At 40.1% G+C, this 18,957-nt stretch overlaps 1 protein-coding gene across 2 annotated transcripts in view; it reads left to right on the forward strand.

The window, feature by feature from the left end:
- The window catches only part of LOC131257718 (putative disease resistance protein At1g50180), a 123,301-nt gene that overhangs the window by 62,671 nt on the left and 41,673 nt on the right, over nucleotides 1–18,957 (forward strand). The window contains exon 1 of one of the 2 annotated variants that reach the window (XR_009177582.1): nucleotides 6,482–7,077. The exons of the other annotated variant lie outside the window; for it this stretch is intronic. The gene's annotated coding sequence lies outside the window, so the exon portion shown is untranslated. Of the gene's footprint in view, nucleotides 1–6,481; nucleotides 7,078–18,957 lie in introns of those variants that run through there. 2 annotated transcript variants of the gene reach the window in all.

Below are 18,957 nucleotides of genomic sequence, written 5' to 3' on the forward strand. Positions count from 1 at the left end.
TGTCTCGTGACCGGTCAAGTTGGCCTCTGTAAATAAAGATACCTGCAACTTGAAGTGAGGAGAAACAAAGATTTTATCTGAATTTCTTTCCTGTGAGAGAAAAAAGAGTGAGGAAAGATGTCCATTGTCGAGTCCATTGTCAAGCTCCTCCAAAAACTCGCTGATCCAATCCTTCAAGAAGCCATTTTCTTATATGGCGTTGGTGATCAAGTCCAATGGCTCGAGGCTGAATTTAAGCGGATGCAATGCTTCCTGGAAGACGCAGACGCCAAACAAGAAGGAGATAAAAGAGTTAAGGTCTGGGTGGGGGATGTGAGAGATGTTGCATATGATGCTGAGGACGTCATCGACGCCTATCTCTTCAAGGTAGCAAACTTGAGGCGAACTGGATTTGTGGGCTGCATCAATAAATTGATAGCTCGCCATCAGGTGGGATCGAACGGATAAAGTCTAAAATCCGTGAGATCTCCAAAAGTAGGTCTACATATGGAATTGAAAATATAGGGCAGGGAGCAGGGACGAGCTCTGCCGGTCGAAGTCAACAAGAATGGAGGCTTACTTCTCCTAATGTTCCAGAACCAGATTTTGTTGGCTTTGAGAAGGAATTGGTGATGTTGGTGGCCCGGTTAACAAAGGGAGAGCTGCGACGTTGTGTTGTTTCTGTAGTAGGAATGGGTGGTCTCGGTAAGACCACTCTTACTAAGAAACTTTATAACGCTGCTATTGTTAAGAATCATTTCGATACTCATGAGTGGATTTCTGTATCACGAGTATTCTGCGAGAGATCTTTTGCAGGTCTTTGTAAGACGTTGGAGGGTGGTATCCGACAATACAGCAAAGAAATTGAACATTGCTGAGCTGAGGGACAAGATTTCCGAGTATCTGAATGACGAGATACTTGGTGGTCTTGGATGATATATGGAAAAGGGAAGCATGGGATGCTTTTAAGGATGCATTTCCGGATGTGAATAATGGCAGTAGGGTCGTCCTCACCACACGAAACAAACACGTAGCTTTATATGCAGATCCACGAAGGCAGCCCCATGAACTGCGATTTCTAACCAATGAAGAGAGCTGGGATTTGTTTGGTAAAAAAATATATGGTGGTTGCCCGTGTTAGATACGGTGATATTTGCAAATCCAAAAACCGTGTGCAGCAAGCTGTTAGATTAGATTCTTTTTCTTCTAAGATTAGATTGCTAGCTATGTAGATTTCTTTCTAGATTTCTCTGGATTATTTCTTCTTTATTTAGCTACCCCTAGGATGAATCTAGACAGGGATAGTTTAGTAATTTCATACAATAAGAAAGCCTATAAATAGGCAGCAGTGTAATACGATTTTCTCATTCCAAAAGGCAGTTGCTGTTCTCTCTTCTTCTTCTTCCAAAAGTTGCTGATTTTTGTTTCATGGTGGCTGCAGCCACACGTCAGCAGGAAGCTGGGTTTTAGACCCAACAAAGTGGTATCAGAGCTACTGATCCTTGGGCCTCATCAGAAAAAGCAGGTCTTGCACTACCAGTTTTGGGTCTGCAAATACCCAACAACAAATCAGCCGTGAGGAGGCTGAACTGCATTCCTTCTTCATCTTTTTTTTTCTGTCCAGATTTTGTTTGAAACGTTAGTTGTGGTGGGCCCATAACCCACAGGTCCCAGTTTTTTTTCTAGAAAAAGTTTCCAGCAAAAATCTGTTTTCAAAAAAATCAGATTGAAAAAAATCAGATTGCAGCAAAAAAATCTGTTTTTCAGAAAAATCAGATTGCAGCAAAAAAATCTGTTTTAAAAAAATCAGATTGAAAAAAATCTGTTTTTTTTTTTCAAAAAAATCAGATTGTAGCAAAAATCTGTTTTTAAAAAAAATCAGATTGAAAAAAAAAATCTGCTTTTAAAAAAAAAAATCAGATTGCAGCAAAAAAAATCAGATTTTAGCCAAAAAAAATCTGTTTTTATAAAAAAATAATCAGATTTCTATTTCATCCATCTCCCTTCATTTTTTTCAAAAAAAAAAATAGCCATTCCTTTAAAAAAATAGAAAAAATGGCTAGCACAATCCAGCCGCAGGTTCCTAAGTTGTCAAAGGACAACTATGAAAAATGGTGCATCCAAATGAAGGCATTGTTCGGGTCGCAAGAATTATGGGAAATCATCACGGATGGGTATGAAGAACCCACTATGGAAGAAGAAGCCGTCTTTACCAATGAAGAAAAGATCACTCTAAAAAATCAGAGGAAGAGAGACAATAAAGCTTTGTTTCTCCTCTATCAAGGGTTGGATGAATCCACCTTCGAAAAGATTGCCGAAGCAATATCAAGCAAGCAAGCATGGGATACCCTTGGCACCATCTTCAAGGGTGTAGATCGAGTGAAGCGGATTCGCCTTCAAACATTAAGAGCCGAGTTTGAAGCAACTCACATGAAGGAAGGTGAGAATATTACTGATTATTTTTCACGTTTGCTTGTAATTGTCAATAATTTGAAAAGAAATGGTGAAAAGATTGAAGATGTCCGAGTTATTGAAAAGATATTTCGATCCCTCACAACCAAGTTTGAGCATGTGGTTGTGGCGATCGAAGAATCAAAAGATATTGAGAAACTCTCCATTAAGGAGTTGATGGGATCGTTGCAAGTTCATGAGCAACGAATGCAGAAGAATGCCAGTTCCATGCCGATGGAACAAGCTTTAGAGTCAAGATTAACTCTGAATAATAACAATGGTGGACGTGGAAGTTCACAACGTAGTGGACGTTTTGCTAACAATCGTGCAAGAAGCAGAGGGCGCGAATACCAACAAAGTCATGGCCAAAACCAGTAGAAAAATACTAATTTTCGTGGAAGAGGAAATGGTAGAGGTAGATCTATGCATGGACGAGGAGGTACAAAGAACATCCAATGCTACAATTGCAACAAGCTTGGCCACTATGCATCTGATTACTGGAGCAAGCCGGTGACTCAAGACGAGCTATCCAACTATGCCAAAGCATCAAGCCATGAACAAGAAAGCTCCACACTTCTCCTTGCACAAGAGAAAGGTAGTGATCAGCATGATGTATGGTATCTCGACACGGGTGCAAGTAATCACATGTGCGGCGACAAGAAACTCTTTGTGGAACTCACAGAAGGAGTTCATGGCGATGTAACGTTTGGAGACTCATCAAAAACACCTGTGAAAGGTAAAGGTAAAATTCAAATCTTTCAGAAGAATGGTGTTCCAAACTATATCTCCAATGTGTACTATGTGCCTAACATGAAAAGTAACATACTGAGTCTCGGACAACTCCTCGAAAAAAGGTATGTCATACACATGGAGAACTCTTCTCTTTCCATTAGAGATATGCATGGACGTTTGATTGTAAAAGTCCAGATGGCGAAGAACCGTATGTTTCCTCTCCATATAAACACAATGCTTGAGAAGTGTTTTTATGGAAAAGTAAAGAATGATTCCTGGATGTGGCATCTTCGCTTTGGCCATCTAAATTTCAGTGGCCTGAAACTTCTGTCCTCATCAAGCATGGTGCATGGTTTGCCTACTATTGAAGCTTCAGAACATGTGTGTGAGGCGTGCACACTTGGGAAACAACAAAGGAACTCCTTTCCAAGTGGAGTATCCCGAAGAGCAAGAGAACCGTTGCAGTTGGTTCACACTGACATCTGTGGACCATTAGATCCAATCTCTCTTGGAGGTAATAAATACTTTATTACCTTCATTGATGATTTCAGTAGAAAATTATGGGTGTATGTAATCAAAGAGAAGTCTGCTGCTTTTACTATTTTTAAAAATTTTAAGGCCCTTGTTGAAAAAGAAAGTGGTCTTAAAATCAAAACTCTTCGATCTGATAGAGGTGGGGAGTACACCTCAAATATTTTTCGAGAATATTGCAGGGAACATGGTATTAAGCAACAACATACTGCAGCGTACACGCCACAACAAAATGGAATTGCGGAACGGAAGAACCGCACCATCCTCGATATGACGAGGACCATGCTGAAGGAGAAAAGTCTGCCAAAGAATTTCTGGGCAGAGGCAGTTGCATGTACTGCCTATCTGCTCAATAGGTGTCCGACTAAGAGTGTCAGATTCCAGACACCGCAAGAAGCATGGAGTGGATACAAACCGAGCGTGGCACACCTTAAAATCTATGGGTGTGTTGCCTACGCTCAAGTTCCAGAAGCAAGACGGAAAAAGCTTGATGATCCTGGCGAGAAGTGCATCTTTATCAGCTACAGTGAAGAATCAAAGGCATACAAGCTCTACAACCCACTAACCAATAAGCTGGTGGTGAGTAGAGATGTGGTATTTTGTGAGGAAGAAGCATGGAAATGGAACGAGGGAAACTCAGCCAAAGAAAAGCAAATCGAGGTCGAAGAATATGAAGAAGAGAGACATGAGAAGCAAGAGCAGACACCCACATCACCCCCTTCGGATCACAGAAGTCCAGGAGTACGCTCCATCTCTCCTGGAAGTACTTCATCAAATCAGAATTCATCCAGCACATCTTCATCCGATTCTCCTTCACCCTTGGCTCCCATTAAAATGAAAAGCCTCAACGACATCTATGCAGAAACTGAGGAAGTGAATTTACTCTGCCTGTATGCGGACCACGAGCCTCTCACATTCGAGGAGGCTGTGAATGAAGAATGTTGGAGAAAGGCTATGGAAGAAGAGATTCATGCCATCGAGAAGAATCGAACATGGGAGTTGACCTCACTCCCCAAAAGCCAGAAGACCATTGGTCTCAAATGGGTGTACAAAATCAAGCGGAATGCCGATGGTAAGATCGAACGATATAAGGCAAGGCTCGTAGCAAAAGGCTACAAACAGAAATATGGGGTAGACTATGAAGAAGTTTTCGCCCCAGTTGCTCGCCTTGACACTGTAAGAATGATTATCTCCCTTGCAGCTCATCACAGTTGGATGATCTACCAACTGGATGTGAAATCTGCATTCTTAAATGGGGTACTCGAAGAAGAAGTATACGTTGACCAGCCTGAAGGCTTTGTCATGCAAGGGGAGGAACACAAGGTGTATCGGCTGAAGAAAGCCCTGTATGGGTTGAAGCAAGCTCCCCGTGCTTGGAATGCACGGATTGACGGTTATCTTCAAGAGAATGGCTTCGTCAAATGTCCGTATGAGCATGCAGTCTACACAAAGAAGAATGCCCGTGGTGATATCCTTATCGCTTGTTTATATGTTGATGATCTGCTGTTCACTGGGAACAGCCAGGCGATGTTTGAAGAATTCAAGCAGGCTATGTTTAAAGAGTTTGAGATGACTGATGGTGGATTGATGTCTTTCTTCTTAGGCATTGAAGTGAAGCAACAAGTCGACGGCATTTACATATCCCAGAAGAAGTACACAAAGGAACTTCTTGAGAAGTTTCAGATGGTCGATTGTAAAGCCGTAAATACACCTGTAACAACAGGCCTGAAGCTCACAAGAGATGGAGAAGGAAGAAACGTCGACTCAACCCTATTTAAGAGCCTAATCGGAAGCTTAAGGTACCTCACAATCACTAGGCCAGATATAGTCTACAGTGTTGGGATTCTAAGCCGGTATATGGAAGCCCCAAAAGAGTCACATTGGTTAGCTGCAAAACGAGTACTGAGGTATATCAAAGGGACTATTGAATTCGGTCTCTTTTATCCATACGATGATGAAGCGATGTTGTATGGATACTCTGATAGTGATTGGGGTGGTGACCAAGATGAAAGAAAAAGTACCACAGGCTATGCTTTCTATCTTGGGTCGACAGCATTTACATGGAATTCAAAGAAGCAGAGTGTGGTCGCCCTGTCCACATGTGAAGCTGAGTACGTAGCAGCTTCATCCACTGTATGTGAGGCGATCTGGCTAAGGAATCTGCTAAAGGAGTTGAAGCATCTACAGGAGGAATCCACTGTTATATATGTGGACAACAAGTCGGCAATCGAACTTGCCAAAAATCCAGTTCAGCATGGAAGGAGCAAGCACATCGACACAAGATATCACTTTCTTAGAGATCAAGTAAAGCAGAAATTGGTAAAGCTGGAATACTGTCACACCACTGAGCAAGTGGCAGATATCTTCACCAAAGCATTGCCAACTGACACATTCAGGAGACTTAGATCAATGCTTGGAATGAAGCCGGTTTTGGTTTGAAGGGGAGTGTTAGATACGGTGATATTTGCAAATCCAAAAACCGTGTGCAGCAAGCTGTTAGATTAGATTCTTTTTCTTCTAAGATTAGATTGCTAGCTATGTAGATTTCTTTCTAGATTTCTCTGGATTATTTCTTCTTTATTTAGCTACCCCTAGGATGAATCTAGACAGGGATAGTTTAGTAATTTCACACAATAAGAAAGCCTATAAATAGGCAGCAGTGTAATACGATTTCAATTCATTCCAATAAAGACAGCTGCTGTTCTCTCTTCTTCTTCTTTCAAAAGTTGCTGATTTTTGTTTCATGGTGGCTGCAGCCACACGTCAGCAGGAAGCTGGGTTTTATATGGTGGTTGCCCGCAGGATTTGGAGAAGCTGGGAAGAGAGATTGTGGGAAAATGCCATGGTCTCCCTCTTGCGATCGCAGTCATTGGAGGGCTCTTATCAATAAAGGAACCATGGGAGTGGGAGAATGTCCGCAAAAGCATCAGCTGGCAGTTTGTCGAGGGAGAAGTCCAAATCTCTAGAATATTATCTTTAAGCTATAAAGATCTGCCTTATGACATAAAACCATGTTTTCTCTACCTGGGCAATTTTCCAGAGGACTACGAGTTCAAAGCCAAGGAATTGATTCGACTGTGGGCCGCAGAAGGGTTACTTAAAGAAAGAGGGGAGCTAACATTGGAAGAGGTTGGAGAAGATTATCTGATGCAGTTGGTTCAGAGAAGTATGGTTCAATTGACAAGAAGAAATTCAAGCAGGGTTATCAAAAGTTTTGCATCCACGATCTTTTGCGTGATCTGTCCATATCAGAAGCTAAGGAAAGCAAGTTTCTCGAAGTTCAGTTTCTCAAACTTCAGGATGACAATGGCAATGCTACTCCTGCAGCATCTGGAGCCCGTCGGCTTGCAATTCACATGATTTGCGGAGGCCTTCTTGACCCAAGTAAGTAAATTTTCGTAAGGGCCTGTTTGATTTTCTAATCATAGAGGTAATTCAAGGTAAATGGGTAATAATTATTTACCTATGTATTTCCGATTGGATCTCCAAGTTGACCGCACCTTTCATTTATAGGACTCTCAGGAGAAAAATGTTAAATCGTAGGGCCCAACATGATGTATGTGTCTTATCCACACCGTCTATCCCTTTAGCCAAATCATTTTAGGCCATGAGCCAAAAAATGAGACAGATCTAAAGATCAAGTGGACCACAAGACAAGAAACAATGGAAATTGAACTCCTACCGTTGAAAGCTTCTTGAGGACTTCAAAAGTTTTGGATCAAGCTAATATTTTTGTTTCCTCTTTATCCATGACTGTGTGACCTTATGAACACGTTGGATGATAAATAAACATCAATGTGGGCCCTAGGGAGAAAACAACTTTCAACCATTGACGTCTTAATGATCATTGTTCCCTAAGGTGTGGTCCATTTGAGCTTTTGATTTTCCTCACTTTTGGGTTTATGCCTTAAGGGCCTGTTTGGCCGGACCAATCCCACGGTATTAGGAGGGACGGGATTGCGATATCCCGTGATCTGCATCACGAGCCAAAAAGAGCAGGTGAACTTGTCCAGGATATAAGCAATCCCATGGATGTTAAAACAATCCACTGACATCACCATCATTACCTTAAAATTGATCCCATCCCTTGGTTGGACAGATTAGAAGGTAAAATCCCGAGATATGCCAGGCGTGCCAAACAGACCCAGTGAACTTGTCCCGGGATATAGCAATCCCATGGATCTTAAACCAATCCACTGACACCACCATCATTACCTTAAAATCCATCCCATCCCTCCTAATCCCATGGGATTCGCACGGCCAAACAGGCCCTAAAATATATTTTTTAAAAGGATGGAGAGTGCAGATAAGTCACATATATCATGGTGGTGCCCATATATTTAAATCAGTAAATGGATCGCTTTTCAAAAGGTAATTCCCGACGAATTTCAAATAGGTGAAGTAAGTAATAATTACTTATTTTCGTGTATTTCCCAGGGAAATTAAAAGTCAAATAGCCTTCCACTCCGAACCTTCGTTCTATGTTGATCTGCATCCATGGCTATACATGGCTTGAAAAGGAACAAAGCAAGTTTCTATTCCATTTTTCTCACAACAGAGATTGCACTGACCTGCATATGGTAAGTGACTAGATGAAGTGACGAATGGTGCAATGGTGACTAGACGGTGATGAGATGTTTGGATGATCATTTGTATTTGTACCTCGAGGATTCATGTACTTTCTGTTTGAGATCTTTCAATAAGGAACCATGCACTTTACATGCTCTGCATTTTAATTTGGGGAAATTGTTCATTAGTGTTTGACTTATTTCACTGTATGCATTGTTTGCATGTAATATGTTAGTTGAGAACTGAAATAAGAAGCAATTTCTTTATAGTGTAGGTCTGGGAGGGCTTCCTCTATTTTTCTGCTTTAGGGATTACACATCTCAATGACTTGAAGCATTTTAATGAGTTCTAGCATGCATCCAGATTGAGCCAATCATTTCAATAGTTTGGATCACTGAACTACGCGCTCGATTGCTCTGAAATAGTGATCCAAACCATCTAATCACTCCATAGGAAATAGGCAAACCATATCTATCATACTAGAAAAGTTCCATCATCCTCTAGACCATCCATCATGCCAGGCCCACAAGGAAAGGGACAATGCATATTTATTATTGTAGAAAATGCATAACCATTGTCTATCATACAAGGCCATATTTGATTGTCCTCTCTCTTAAAAAGAAAAAGAAAAAAGAAAAAAGAAAAAGACTACTTTAACCAATGAGTCTAACAATCTGAGCAATGCCATTGATAATAATTATACTGGAAAGAGTCATGGATCTGAACCTTCCTTCAGGTAGGGTACAACTTGACTGACTATCCCTCTCAAAAGTCAACTTTTAGTGTATTAGTGAGAGAAAACTCCTCTTGGGCAACCACTTACAACAATAACTCACTTAGGTTTTAGCAAAATTTTAAATAAAAATCGATTATTGCCCTAAAAAACTATTATAAGTTGGAGCTCCCATATGTACGATGGGTCCAATCTTTGCTCAAAGATCTAGACCGTTTGTGGTGAGCCTCCTTACTAATCGCCCATGTGCCTAAAAGTCCCCTATATTGAAAGATCCGATGACATGGAATGTTTAGCCTTTTCTTCATTGAAATTTTGGCCTGTGTTTCATATGGGTCAGGATTTCTCCAATTTGGTGAGATTTTTTTTTTTTTTCTTCTTTTTTAGTGGTATGTGGACACTTCCTGATTAGAGCCATCATATCTACAGCTTGAAAGACCAAATAACAAAGCTTGAGCCAAGAGCATAGTATACTACTTCCTATAACTCTCCACAACATTTTTAATCCACCTATTTAGGGGCTGGTCTTTTGGGCATAGCTATATAAGTATGAAAGGTCTAGATCTAATAGTGTGCGAGAAAGAAAAACCTCAGGGCCGAGCAAGTCCTTTTAGCTCCCCTTTGTCGTGATATGATTGACAATACATGTTAAGAGGAATGCATGGTTTTAAAACTTGGACAAATCTGATGCGACTCAAACTCAGGATTCCCCATTCAATTTTGCTTGGTAAGTCAATCCAAGTCGTTTTATTAGATAACATTCATGCAGTGCATGCCTGATGGGTGGCTTCGATCTCTTATATGTGTTTGATGCATTTGCACATATAGCAGACATTTGCAACCTTTTATGCATTTTGATTTAATTAGGAAATGGAAAAGCAATGTAGTGCAAGTACCAACAAATGTTAATTGTGGGATTTTTTTTCTCTGTTTTCACCCTGGGCATGTTTGGATAAATGGAATCTAAGTAGAAATGGAAATCTTTTTCCACTGATAAGACGGTATGTCTGGATACATGAATTCAAAGCCTTAATTATTACTTTTATCCACTGTTAGAATCCTTAGGAAGTAAGATACAAGAGGACTATTGTGTAATGAATATGAAATTTTCATTTTCTATCCAAACAAATTCATATTTTTTAAAATCCTATTTTCTAGTAGAAGTTATCATTTGTGTGGCATTACATGATCCGTATAATCCAAATATAATTCATGTGGATCCCCAACTTCAATATAGGTCCTTCATCATATGGGCTTACTTTGATGTCCACCATATATAATGTGGGTATCACATTTGTTGTGGACTGTCCATCATGTGGGGCTCACTTGATGTGAAGAGTGCTTCATGCTGGGTTATCCGTCACGTGGGACTCACCTTTGATATGAACATGCATTATATGGGTCCACCTTGATGTGTACCATTCATCATGTGGGGGCCAACCTTTAATATAGACGGATGGTTCATCATGTGGGCTCACTTTTAATGTCAACCTTCCATCATTTGGTCCCACCTTTAATATCCACCATCCATCATGTAGGTCTCACCTCTTACGTGGACTGTCATCATGTGGGGCCTTAATGTTAATCGATTATTATATGGGGCCACACTTTGGTGTGTGCCACCCAGGCCTATCTTAATGTGTACTTTCATCATGTGGGACCACCTTTAATATGAGTTGTTCATTGTATGAGACTATTTTTAAAAAAAATTAATAAGAAAAAGAGAAAGAAAAAAAGGCAAGATGTGAATTATCTAAAAAGTTTAAACTTGTCCAAAAATAAACAAGATTGTAGGGGTTTTGGCGGTTGCACGTGCACCACTCCAAGTCGAGTATGACTACTAAAAGAAAACTTTTATATTTTGGGAGAGTATGGCCATCCATGCACATGCACCAGTCCTTGTACAAGTGCATTTAGATGCTCATAATCCAAACCGTCCAATCTTGCAGGCTCACTATAGATGGGTCACATCAACAAGACCATATGAATCAGACAATCTGTACATCCCTCCGGTGGACAGTTGATTGTTGAATCAAACAACCAAGGCAATCTATGCCAACGTATCACATTTTCGGAAGTCCAATCCTTGGAAAAGGTCGCCTAGCATGAAATTTAGGCTGCCTCAAAAGTTAATTGCGCAAGACCATCTAAATCAATGGACATCCGTTGATTCGATCCATCTTATAGTTTGACCAACCTGATGTGTGGATCTATCCAATTTTCCCTTCATAAAATATCCATAACTGATATATATATAAAATAGCAGCTCAGATATATAATAGCGGCTCAGATGTCTCAAGGACATCACATGTCAGAGGGAAAGAAGGAGAGCATGTTAGACTTATGATGTCCGTGGGAGTACTGGATCATTTGTTCTCGTACCATAATCCACGGAATGCGACCGGGCTGCGAGCCCGGAAGCAGCGATGTGGGTGTGGGCATGGGCCTGACAGTGGGGCCCACCAATGTATGAATTATATATCCACGCCGTCCATCCATTTTTCCCGCTCATTGTAGAGCATGATTCAAAAAATGAAGCAGACCAAGTTTCAGGTGGACCACACCACAGGAAACAGTAATTATTGACCATTAAAAATATTTTGGGGCGACAAAAGTTTCGGATCAAGCTAAGCTGATATATATATATATTTTTGCCTTTCATTTATGTCTATTTAGTACGGAAGATTTTCAACCAAGAAGATCACCTATCTAATTTAATGTGTTAGGATTTGATGTATGATTGGTCTTAACGTATGGACGATCCGACTATGCTCCAGCTCAACTTAGTTCAAAGAACGCATAGTTTATACAACTTAATACGCGTTTCTATACAAATAGGGCGTTTCTACACAAATTGATGGAGATCTCTGTTATAAAGTACTTAAGAGCCCAAATTTCACTCTAAAATTCGGTCAGCTCTTGAAAATACAATGCTGAGTCGGCAAATGGTTGGAGAATCCTTGTCTCTTGGTCTATCACCCTCTCCATCTGTCTCTCCTACTTCTTTCATTTCTTCTTTCTTTCTCCTCCAGTCCTTCTCTTTCTTCCACCTTTTCCTGATGCAAGGCGTTGAAGTCGGTGGTGTTACGATTGAACCCTATGGCAATGGGTCAATTCAAATGATGTGTGGAATGCACACCCTCTCTCCCTCATTATCTAACTCTCTGGCCAAACTCTCTCTCTCTGGAGTATGAATCTGATGGAAGATTCGGATCAGTGAGGTGGGTCCCATGTGCAAGACGACGTGCAAGAATGGGTCGGTTCGTGTGGGAGATTGACACGACCAAGAAGAAGGAAGGATGGAAAGGAGAGAGAAAATTGGGAGGGGTTGGGGTTGGTTGCGTGAGAGGAGTGATGTGCATTCGCACGTCACTTTCTTTACTCTCTTTTTAAAAAAAAAAAAAAAAATGGTGGGATCCACAAAGATGATGTAGAAAATCTACTCCGTCCATTTGTCTTGCTAGATGATGTTAGGATATGGACCAAGAAATGAGGTAGATTTAAGGTTTAAGTGGGCCACATCAAAGGAAAAAGTGGGATATAGTTTTCACCGTTAAAAAAACAGACAGGTTGTTACATTGATGTATGTATTGTATATCTACGCGGCCCATCCATTCTTCAGCTCATTGTAGAGCATGATTCAAAAAATGAAGAAGACTAAGTTTCAGGTGGACCACACCACAGGAAACATTATTTATTGACCATTAAAAATATTTTGGGGCACAGGAAAGTTTTGGATCAAGTTGATATTCGTTTTTTACCCCCTTCATTCTTGTCTGTTTAACATAATCAACTGGTTGGATGGTCAACTAGCATTGGGCCTAAGAAATTTTTAATGGTGAGCTTTCAACGACCATTTTTTCTGAGGTGTGGTCCACCTGAAACTTGTATCTGCTTCATGTTTTGAATACGCATAAAATGAGCAGAAAAAACAGATGTACGGCGTGGATGTACAATACATGCATCGATGTGGGCTTGACGGTCAGGACCGCACCCACATCCTGGTTACGGGTCGTAGCCAGGTCGCACTCTAATAAACTAATACAGATAATACATTAACCTTGCGGCGTTATGTCGTCACGTTTGACTTATTCCAACCGTTGATATTCACTTCCGACGGTCAGGATTAATCGGGGACGCGCTGCGGCTCTTATACTGTCCAGCAATCATGGAAGCGGATTGCGTACTGAGTAACTCAGTACCCTTAGCGTACTGAGTAAACTGTGTGGGATCCATTGTTATTTATTTATTTTATCCACTCCGTTAATCCATGTTAACAGATAATTTTATGACTAGATCCCAAAAATGAAACAAATTAAAATCTCAAGTGGACCACACTATAGGAAACAGTTTGATTGAACTTCTACCATTGAAAATTTTTTGGAGGCTAAACAAGTTTTGGATCAAGCTGATGTTTGTGGTTTCTCTTCATCCATGTCTTTGTGATCTCATGAACATGTTGGATGACAAATAAAAATTACTTTGGACCCTAGGAAGGTTTGAACGGTAGAAATCATTATTCCACACCGTTTCCTTTGGAATGGTCCACTTGAGCTTTGGATTTACTTCAATTTTAGGATCAACCCTAAAATTAGCATTAACAATGAATGTACGGTATGGATAAACTACGTGCATTCACAGTAGGTTCAACTGAGTTTACTCAATACGATAAAAGCGCATTGAGTGACTCAGCACGCAATCCGATTTCGATCTTGGAAGCGGATTGCGTACTGAGTAACTCAGTACCCTTAGCGTACTGAGTAAACTGTGTGGGATCCATTGTTATTTATTTATTTTATCCACTCCGTTAATCCATGTTAACAGATAATTTTATGACTAGATCCCAAAAATGAAACAAATTAAAATCTCAAGTGGACCACACTATAGGAAACAGTTTGATTGAACCTTTACCATTGAAAATTTTTTGGAGGCCAAAGAAGTTTTGGATCAAGATGATGTTTGTGGTTTCTCTTCATCCATGTCTTTCAGCAATCATTCAACTGACAAATCGCCTTTTCCGCTGACCCTCGTCTACTAAATGATACATTACAAAGAACTCTACTTTCAGCCAAAATATCAGAACTGCCACTGCCCATGGAAAACAGGGTTCTTTGATACGCAGGTTGGGTATGAAGCTTGATACGCAGGCACTCAGAAATTATACACGTGGAATATATTAGCTTAAATACACCGGTTATATTGTGCATCCCACTTTCTAAAAGTCAATATTATTTTATTTTAACAATATTAATCTCTAATTCAGGGACACTTGTTTCTGAAAATAGGACCGTTGAACTTCTCATTTACCTGTCCAACAAATATCCAATAATCCTATATTAAGATAATTAATCCTAATTTTGTTTCATGATGTATAGGTACTTATTACCATAATTTGGACGGTTAGATTTGACTATTTATATGCCACATATGCAATTTCTAAATGCTTGTGTATCATCTATTGCAGTCTATCAGAGTATCACCGAAAGACGTAAATACCTACAGGATACTTGAAAGTGACGGACAAAACAGCTTTGTAACTCTTTTGAGCTGAGGTGAACCATCCGACGTCCATTTTACATCCTGCACACATGTCAAGGCTCCGGATTTTGTTTTCCGGTGGGACAAATAGATAGATCATATCCAAAAATGGAACCGTTCAGAGGATCCCGATAGTCTGATTGGATGATTTCGGAGAATTACAAAGGCAAAATGTCATTCATCAGTTGGTTTATAGTTATTGGGTACAACGTATATGAACGGTCCAGATATCTTAAATGCATCTACAGCTCACATGAGGGTATTAGGCATCTCATTTACAAAAGTCAAGCGGTCTAGATTAAAAGGTAGGTATGCGGATAAAAAGGGATCCTGGAAAGTTTTTCTAAGCCGTCAAATTATTTTCTGATGGAGTGGTACATCTGACTAGTTTAACGATCTGAATTCTGAAACAGAAGATCTAAATTATGGGATGGACATGATGAACGGGTTTATACCATGCCCATGTGCCACGCTGGCATACAGAGTGGCGTGTACATGAACTTTCTTTAACACGTGTGCGGCCTTAGCAAAGCTCTTTGCGGATAGATTCAAGAGAAACAGCACCAGAATTTATAGTGTTCGTACTTACATTAGAATACCCATTCATCTAGACTGTTCATCAGGTGCAAAGCTCATTTCTTGGGCTACCATACAAACATCACAACGATCTGAAAATCTCTACCATCTGATCAATAGAATATATTATTGACGGACAAGATCATTTACACAAAATAATGCTAACATGTCACTTGCTTATAAAGAATCACTTTTATAAGGCGATCCTAACCATCTCATCCATGGCCCATGAAAGGAATGGCTACAAAAATAATGCCAAGTCAAGGATGGATTGGATCATCCGTTCAGTCTGGTTTTCACTTTGTAGCTCATCAAATGTCTTCTGAATTAATGAACGGTTCAGATCAATCAATTGGATTGTCCAAATGACAAAAAAAAAAAAAAAAAAAACCTACAAGAATGAGAGGGTAAATACAAAAGGTTCGTTTTGTTTACCGATCGCTATCACGTGAAATTCGCGCAACCTACCTTTTGCCAATGCAATATACAGCCCAGGGGTATTTTGGTCATACCAAAATATCACATACAAACTTTCAATACGTCCACTTCTTCCCCCACCAACGTGCCACGTGTATCATATCCGATCCGTTCAAAAAGTTGGCCAGACCATGATGATTACCTCAATAAAAATCAATCAGATCCACTCATCCACCAGGACACAACTTCAAAATCATTGAACAGCCAACATATGAGTCAGTGGCACACCTGATAAGTAGATCATCCTGAATTTCATACCAATTGATCATCATGGTGTGGCCTACCCTTGCACCTATCTGATATTCATTAGCTAGCCCAGCCTAGGTTAGCAACGGCCCAAAATAAACAAGCCCAAGCCCAAGCCCAAGCCCATTTTGTGAAAGATCTGGGCTGTCCATTAAGCATGCTCACATCACACATGATATATGACAAAAATGTCCTTGAAAATCCTAATCTTTCTGGGCTAACCTGCTTATAAAACCACTTAAATTTTAGGCCCGGTCAGACGGGCCAAGCTTGAAAGCCCGTGGGCCAGACAGGCCCATTCACAAACGTAATAGGGAACATAGCTTTTGTGCCCTATTAACAATGAAGTCGGATTTAATAGCCTACCCGTCGGATATGTGGGCCCCACGGACTGTTTCGTATGGAATGCTGATCTATGCCAATGTTCTTTCATACCTTGCATTTTATGGGTCAATGATCATATGGTCAAGATCATCTAATTAGTGTGATTTCTCACTATGGTTGACAATCGAAGGTAGGATCCACCTGATGAACGGTCTAGATCACGGTCGGATGTGCCACGTGTCCAGTTATGTAGGGGCAATAAAAAAAGCAGTGGCAACCATGCAATTTTGGTGACAATCAAGGGCATTGTGCTGGTTACTTGAGGATTTAAGAAATTTCAAACATGGAGTTGTCGGTTTGCCTACCATGAAAGAGTATGAAAGGTTTTAAAAGGAAATTCCTTCATGATAGACTCGAATTAAAGCCATCAAGAGCTCTCATTTTCTTTTAATTTTGTTTTATTTATTTATATTTTTATCTCATCTTTTGATTAAAGAGCAGCCATGTATCTACTTATAATTCAATGAAAGGTGGCGATTTTTTTTTTATGGGATTTTGGAAAGTTGAGATTTAGTGACAGGTTTTTTTTTCTTCTTCTTCTTTTCATTTTTTTTTTCTTGAATTGAATTCATGGGTCTTATTTTTTCTTTTGGGTTATTTGGGTGACTGTGTTCATGAATGATTAGCAATATGAATTTCTTATTCTTCTTCTTTTTAAATTTGGAGAGATGTTTGGTTTGAATTGATGAGCTTCTCATTGATTTCAATTCATCTGTTTTTGTTAGTGGAGAAAAAACATGAAAGAGAGACGGTGATTTTGTTTGGAAGACTGGAGGCTGGGAGAATTTGGAGAAAGTGGAGGATTGGATGATCTTATCCAACAGGTTGGCATCTCTCTCTCTCTCTCTCTCTCTCTCTCTCTCTCTCTCTCTCTCTCTCTAACTATATATACTTGCTTGAATAGGGACTGTTTCATTATCCTTTGAATGAATTATTAATTTAAAATTTCCGTGAAAGATGTAATAATTCTATTTCAAGGTTGCAAAACTGAGTCTCAGTTACATAGGAACGCTCAAAAGAGGCGGCCCATGCCAAATTGTCATAAGTCAAACTCCAGATATTTATGTATTTGGATGCATTTTTATAAATCATATCTCATCTCTAAAAAGCATATTGCTAACCAACCAATAAATTTTCAGTGAACCTAGAAAACATGTTTTGTGAGAGTTTGTGTTTAAATAATCCCTTATTATTATTATTATTATTTGGACTCTTAGGCATCTCCTCATCAAAAACTCACAGAGAGTGGAATCTTGAAGAATAGGCATTCATAACCTATAGTATATATCTTTATAACTCAAGAATGTTTCAGCTTATGCTCCACTTATTCTCTAGATGTACCATGTATGGTTTAATGAGACTACCTTGCTACCCTAGTTTGTCGTAAGTTAGGTTGGTTAAGCTTTTTCAGAAGCTTGGTATATTCTTGTGACTAGGGCTGTGTGGAGCCTATAGAGATGTCCGACGCAAATCCACCTTGCCCATCTGTTTTGAAAGACCATAATCTAAAAATCAGGCAGTTCCAAAACTCATGTGAGCCATACCACATGAAATCGTGGGGATTGAATGCCTGGGTGGGATAAGTTTGGTATCAGGATGATATTTGTACCTACAGTTTATTTGAGTGGTAATAACTCTATGATCATGGTCAGATCTAGGATGCTTTCAATGGTGGAAGTTTCCATTCTCACTTTTTCATTTGGTGTGGCACACCAAAGTTTTGGATCCGCCTGATTTTTAGATTCCTATCCTATTGTGGAATTTCAAAATAGATGGGTGGAGTGGATTTGTCACGGAAATCTATGGGCCCCACACAACCCCAGCACAGGTGTATCTCCGTGGGTCCCACACAGCCCCAGGCACTTCCTAGTTTTGAGCACAAAGATTCCGTTATGTCCTATATCTAAAGTAATAATTTCTAGCCTTTACCGGTTGTAACCTAATCAGGTGTTTACTATGTTAGTCCCCAAGAGAACTTATCAAGCTCAGTTGTTCGAGGCAACTCATGATCTAAGCCATCCATCAGATGGGTCCCACTATGAAAATGAGTCCTCTGAGCTAGGCCACACTAGGGTCCCACTGTGAATATGAGTTGGCCCAAAAATCAGGCTAGACCAGCTATGAGTTAGGCCACACTAGGGTAGCAGAAAAACTTGGGATGATTCCTATTTTTGGGTCAGATTATGTATATGGTTAGTCCTATGTGATGGACGGCTTGGATCATTGTGTAGTACACTGCACTAACACATGTAGTGGCATATGGATGGGATGCTTTTGCACACGCCCGTGTACTTGGCAAAACTCTTTTAAATCATGTTCTATTTAACACGTAAATGAGCTAGAGCTAGGCATCGAGTCGAGTCAGACAGAGTTAGGGCTGACTCGATTTGATCCGGTTTTGAAATACGACTAATCGGAACTCGATTTGACTCGATACCGAGTCCAGCATGCGTGGCTTCAAAAGGAAGAAGAAAAGTTTCTCTACAGAGGTTTTAAGTTGCTTAGGGTGCTAAATCTAAGAGGTGCACAAATAGAAAAGCTACCAAGGGCCTGTTTGGCCGGACCAATCCCATGGTATTAGGAGGGATGGGATCGCGATATCCCGGGATATGCATGATGAGCCAAACTGACCCGGTGAACTTGTCCCAGGATAAAGCAATTCCATGGATCTTAAAACAATCCATTGACATCACCATCATTACCTTAAAATTGATCCCATCCCTTGGTTGGACGGATTGGAA

Source organism: Magnolia sinica, chromosome 10, assembly GCF_029962835.1.
Source record: "Magnolia sinica isolate HGM2019 chromosome 10, MsV1, whole genome shotgun sequence".
Taxonomy (NCBI): Eukaryota; Viridiplantae; Streptophyta; class Magnoliopsida; order Magnoliales; family Magnoliaceae; genus Magnolia; species Magnolia sinica.